Raw genomic sequence first — 6,739 nt, forward strand, 5'->3', positions numbered from 1 at the left:
AAAGCAACTAGAAAACGAGTCACTCGATGCCTTCTACGCCAGACTACGCGAGCTCGTGAAGCACTGCCTTCGCTGATGCTGACGCCGAAACCAAGAATCAAATAATGCTGTCTACGACGTCAACACGTCTGCGCTGGAATGCCATGCAGCACGATCTCGACTTGCAAGTAATTCTCAAACAAGCCAGGTTGTTCGAAGAAGTCGAACACATCTCCGTGATGGAGCAAGAGCATCAGCAGAGTAAAGAAAACGCTGCGTCCACACTTGCAGTGAAACCCAAGAAATATTCACGACCTCATCAGTCGAAGCACCACGTGAAAGCCCCGTCACAGTCTCGTGAGCCTCCGCGCCATCAACGAGCAAACGCGACATGCTACAACTGCGGAAATGCCTTGCCTTACAGTGAAGGATGCTCCAGCTGCCCCGCCCGCGGCAAAGAGTGCAGTACTTGTCACAAGACAGAGCACTTTGCTCGCGTGTGTCGTTCAGCACACAAGTCCGTACACACAGTCGTGCAAGACAACAGTGGCACTGACACTGATGAACACGTTTTCATGAATTCCTCTCACTGTCAGGTAGTCACCACATCTCCACAAGTGGACGTCAAAGTCGATCGTGAGACTGTCCGTTTTACAATTGACACTGATGCTACTGTGTCTGTTGTCAGTTCAAATTGCTTGAAAAATCGCTCGGGCAAGGGAACACTGACCAAGACATCAATGAAAGTGTTTGCTTACAGGTCTAATTCACCGCTACCACTACTTGGAAAGTTGTACGTTGCCATAACCTACAGGGAGTGCAGTAGCCACGAAGATCTCTATGTTGTGTCTGGGAACTGCACACCGTTGCTCAGCTTCTCTGCTGCATCTCGTCTAGGACTAGTCCAGATCACATACAGTCTGGAAGAGACTGCAAACAGATTGGATCCAAGAGTGGCCTACCCAGATTTGTTCAATGGAGTTGCCTGTCTTAGGGACTTCCAAGTGCATCTTCATGTGGACCCCTCTGTTCAACCAGTAGCACGACCTCACAGACGCATCCCCTTTTTCATGCAAAAACCACTAGAGGATGAGCTTCAAAGGCTGCAGTCCCTCGACATCAAAAAGCTGATGGACCAACCCCATGGATATCTCCAATTGTGGCAGTGCCGAAACCACATGACCCTGAGCACATTCGAGTGGGTGTCGAAATGGGCTGTGCCAATGAAGCCATCCAACGTGAGAGATACGTCACACCAACGGTGGACGACATCCTTGTTGCTTTAAATGGCTCTGTCATATTCTCCAAACTTGATCTGAAAGACGGATACCACCAGCTCGAACTCGACGAATCGTCTAGTGTGATCACTTTTTCTACACATGCTAGAATGTTCATATACAAGAAACTCAACTTTGGAGTCAACTCAGCAGCTGATGTGTTCCAGGACACCATACGACAGGTTTTAGCCAACATTCCCAACATACACAATGTAAGTGATGATATCCTGGTGTATGGAAAGACTGAGAGAGCATGATGAGTCTTTGAGGGCCACACTGGAATGCCTCCTCACAAGTGGCCTCACACTAAATGATAAAAAGTGCAACTTCTACCAAGAGGAACTCACCTTTTTCGGGTACGTGTACTCAAGCAAAGGCGTGAAACCAGACCCTGCCAAGGTATCTGCAGTCCTTGGTGCATCATCACCCACCAGAGCCAGTGAAGTGAAGAGTCTCCTTGGTCTTGTAGCGTATTGCGGTCGGTTCATACCAAATCTTGCCCACCTCACCCAACCGCTCCTCAGAAAACTCACCGCCAAAGGTGTGGACTGGTGTTGGACAAACGAATAACAAAACGCCCTGGACGAACTAAAGAGAAAGCTCTCCGAAGCCACAGCTCTTCCGTATTGCGACCCACAGAAGGACATCACGCCCATTGTGGATTCTGCCCTCATGGCCTTGGTGCTATTCTCACACAGGCATCCGGAAGCGAAACCAGAGCTGTGGCATACTGGAGTCGTGCCCTTTCTCCTGGGAAAGCTCGTTACTCTCAAATTGAAAGAGAAATGCTAGCAGTTGTATGGGGAATCGAGCATTTCCACATCTACCTGTATGGGACACCTTTCCTTTTATTGACGGACAACAAGCCACCGGTCAGCATTCTCAGCAACCCCCGATCTCTGCCTTCAGCACGGCTAGAGCTTTTGGCACTCCGACTTCAACAATCCACATTTGAAGTCCAACATACCAGTGGTCCAAGCAACCCATCTGACTACCTCTCTCGACATCCGGTAAATTCCTTGAAACAGTTGCGGTGCATGGAGTCGGTCGCTGAAGAATATGTGAACTTTGTTGTGGCTCACAGTCTGCCTCACGCTATGACGATAGAAGAGGTAACCAGAGCGACGCTGGCCGACCCAGTGCTCACATCTCTCATGCAAACCCTCAAGCGACCCCAACATTGTAGTGACTGGAAGAGCACAACTCTACAGCCTTTCCATCATGTCGCCACAGAACTTGCAGTCTCTAAAGAAGGCCTTGTGTTAAGAGGCACTCGCATAGTACTGCCAGCACAGCTTCACGCGAGAGCCGTGCACCTTGCACATAGAGGCCACCAAGGCATTGTCCAGACAAAACAGCTCTTGCGCGGGAAGGTGTGGTTCCCAGGGGTAGATTCTCTGGTGGACCAGACAGTAAAAAGCTGCCTTGCATGCCAAGCTAACACGCGGGTTCACCAGCGAGACCCTTTGCCACTCTAGGAACTGCCTCAAGGCCCATGAACAGAACTGTCGATAGATTTTGCTGGCCCTTTCCCTGACAGGAAGTACGCCATGACAGTTGTGGATGACTTCTCCAAGTATCCAGTCGTCAGCATCATACACACGCTTCCAGCACCTATGGCCATCAAGCAACTGCGAGCTTGGTTTCAAGCATCATCGCATCACTCCCCGGTGGCCAGAGGCTAAAGGAGAACCTGAATGATTCATGCGCACCCCGAAGAAGTCCATACTCACAAGCCGTGATCCGCTATGCCAGGATATACATGGCTAACGCTGCGTATATCCTGGCATAGCCGAGCTAAGCCACTGCAACTTTTTTATATTCTGTATTTAAAAAAGGAAAGCATACAAATAAAACTACTCAGAAGTGCGCACGCGTGATGTCCTGGCAATGAAACGCATACGTAGGACACTCGATGTCTGATTGATACGTCGAATAAATAAACAAAATTAGTGTAATCTTTATCTCGATCGGATTTTAATTATCACGAATAACGCTATGGGTGACAAAAAGGGCCGGATATTGCAGGTAAAACACTGCGATGAACTCTACATTGCCTGAAGGGCGGCAAAAGTGGCTCAATATGAGCCGGTAAAAGTCACTGGCTCAGCCAACATAGGCTGAAAACAACAAAACTGAGCCAAACATTCGCCGGTGAAAGCCCTTGGCTCAGCCGATACCGGCTGGACGGCGGCAAACCTGGCCCAATAAAGCCAGTGAAAAGCCAATATTGGAAGAAGGGCAGCAAAACTGCCCCAATATATATTGCCGGCTAAAATCAACAGCTGAGCCGATATTGACTGACTGCCGGCAACAATGGGCCGTGATTGGGCCTCGCACAGCTGGCGTAAAAACAATATCGGCCTGACGTTGTGTGTGGCCTGAACATGAATCTTGGAGCGAGCATCATGCTTCCTGGAGCGTTAAGGAACGTTTGCAACGAAGAATGTGCCAGCCACGCATTCGATGACACCACCCCTTCATAGCGACCTGCATACGGTTTTTTTTCCTGAAACCATCCTAAGCACTGCTGTGGCTGTGTGTCAGAACATGTGCTTGCCACGCAAAAAGGCAGGGTTTGACTGTGGCTGGGAGCAAAGCTTTTTTATTATTTTCTATTGTGCAAAATTGCGTAGAGCGTGTGATTGCCTACGCGAGCAGAACGTTATCGTCAGCAGTGAAAAACTACTCTACAACAAAAAATAGAATGTTTTCGTCCACTTTACATTCTTCACATTTACATCCTAATTACTACAGATCACATCCCCTATGATTTTCTTGGCTTGATTGTCTGTTCTCGCTAATATTGTGTTCAGCAATGAAAAACGAGCTCTTAAAATTTCGCTTCGTTCACTTTAGTGAGGGTCTCGTTCTGGCAGACTTGATGCCCTGGTATTGTGCGAGAGATTATTAATCAGGTGCCAGCTCATAGAAAGCAGGCAGAAAAGAGAATGTTCCATAGTCGCCGCCAAGGCCTAGGCTGGTGCCTACTAACACTGCCAGGTTTACATGCACATATATACCGAATAAAGTGGATGGCAGGTTGACCACCGTCGTTGCTCAATTGGTAGAGCATCGGACACGTTATTCTAAGGTGCAGGTTTGGTTTCTGCCGATGGCAAGTTCTTTTCGCCCACTTCACTTTCTTCGCATTTACATCCTAATAAAACATCCCCTACACTATCCTTGGCTTTGTCTCCTACCTCTCATTATTACTGTCTCTAACAAAAACCAGCCCCTAAAGCTCTTGCGTTCAATTTCTTGAAGATTCTCGCGAGCCCTTGTGCTTCTTCCATGCACGAATGGGATTGGCACCGGTTTTATTTTTGATCCTGATTTTGGCGGAAGAACGTCTTTCCTACAGCCTTAATTTACTACACTACACTGAAAAAAGAAAATAATGAAAGCTATGCTTATTCATTCAAAGCAATGCTGCATTAAGATGAGATCGAGTGCTAGGGTGCGTTGAGCAGAGTGCAGGAGAGTTGTGTTAGCTCCATTCAGTGTGTAGCCACGCTCGATTAGCGAACTAACGTCACTGGGCCAAAGTTACATCGCACTTTGAAGTATTCTTGAGCTCTTTAGGGGAAAGAAATTGCCTTCTCGTTGAGGCCTGAAGTATGATTGCAGCGTTGGTTCTTCTAGACGAAAAAAAAAGTTGCTCTACAAAATACATGCTGTAGCGCCAGCGAGAATCATTCAGATAACTTTAGTTGAATAAATACCTAAACTATTAGCAGTCTTTCTACGTACACCGAAGGACGTGCACCACATGACGCACATGTTTGTTTTCTTGCAGTCATCACAACGCTCCTGCCATGTACTTCAAGATAATTACGGAAGTGTTCAAGAGGGTTATCTTCAAAAGTGAGTGCTTCTAAAAACTTGCACTTATTGGTTTTACAGGGACGGTATATGACAGCTCCCGCTGCTGGCAGCACATCGCCAAGAGTACACGAACGACAGGGACTAAAGGCTCATTCACACCAGCGACTAGCACCAGTCGCGCAACCATTTGTGACGGGGGACCGAAAAGCGACTGAAGGTGACCGATGTTCACCCCCGCGTGCGACCTATACTCGTCGCACAACAGAATTCACGTCCGCTCACATAGTGCATCACATTGCCATTGTCCCGTAAACTACGCTGGCGTACTCTCCGGCGCATCTGATTGGTTCGAATGTTTGCGACTGCAATCGCGCGACTGACCAAGTCGAGCAGCGTGCGACTGAGCCAAAACAGTCGCTTTGCGACCAGAGCGGCCATTCGCGACCAGTCGCTTTACGACTGACCTAGTTCCGCGACTGGTTCTAATCGCAAGTGTGTTCTAGTCGCAGGTCCACTTAACGCATTACGAACAAGAGAGCGTGTCAACGAAAAGCGGTATGGTATCTACTCTGCTCATTCATAACACTTCCGACAATTTAAAATGAAGCTATGTTTCCGTATCCAGTTCAAGTGCCGTGTTCTTCGCTCCATGCACGCTAGGATACTCTCCCTCAACTCAAGGAGATAAGCATGGCCCTCTGATAAAAGGCGTGCCCCTCGCTTTACGGAGTCCTGCTTTACTTCTGTGCATTATGTACTTGTTTTCTATTGAAACTGTATGCATGGCGCGAGATCTTGAACAATGGGGCAAGCGAGCACGAATCATTGATCCAGAGCAATGCAGCAGCGCAGCTACGCGACCACGAAAATTGCTCCGCACCGGAATTACCACTGCTCTACCACGGCTGATGGTCAGTATTTTGTTGTATTCTTTTCAGTGTTCGAGCCGAATAAAAAGGAACCTGACTCCGCAGTTATTTTCAGCGCCATCAATTGCTTCCGAGGTCTTGTAAATCCCGTAAGTTTGTTTTCTATAGCGTTCACAGCCAAAGAGCGCCAGCTTATGCTCAGTGCTAAAGAACGAGTAGTCAAAAGTTATAAAACCAAGTAAATGGTCAATATTACTACCTCTTCCAATAACGTGGCTGTTCTGATGAAAAATAAGAGCTAAGCTGAAACGGGACTTCGATTTAGAAGTGGTTTTGTGTTATGATTGTACAGCCACACGAAGACAAGATAGTGAATCTAAGAAGTCATAGTAGGCACTGTTTTTGTGTTTAATTGAAGGGTAGCCACCGTGGCATAGAATAAATATAGGTGGACAAAACAGCTTGCCACTGGCGGAAACCAAACCCGCAATTTACACTCTGCGTGGTGACGTACAATTGAAAGCATCCACGTCGTTGTAACCCTGTGAGTGTCCACATAGTAGATATATGCAAGGCTAACTGTAGAAAATAGCGCTAAAAGACGGGACGAAGAAAGGACACAAACCACGGCGCTGTCGAACAACTAAATCTTGTTAGTTAGCGCCGTGGTTTGGCACATTTCGTTGTCAGTCAGCGCCGTGGTTTGTGTCCTTTATTTGTCCCGTCTTTTAACGCTGTTTTCAACAGTTAATCATGAACCAACCAGCCCAAATGCGTACCTTATTG

This window comes from Rhipicephalus sanguineus, chromosome 4 (genome assembly GCF_013339695.2).
Source record: "Rhipicephalus sanguineus isolate Rsan-2018 chromosome 4, BIME_Rsan_1.4, whole genome shotgun sequence".
NCBI lineage: Eukaryota > Metazoa > Arthropoda > Arachnida > Ixodida > Ixodidae > Rhipicephalus > Rhipicephalus sanguineus.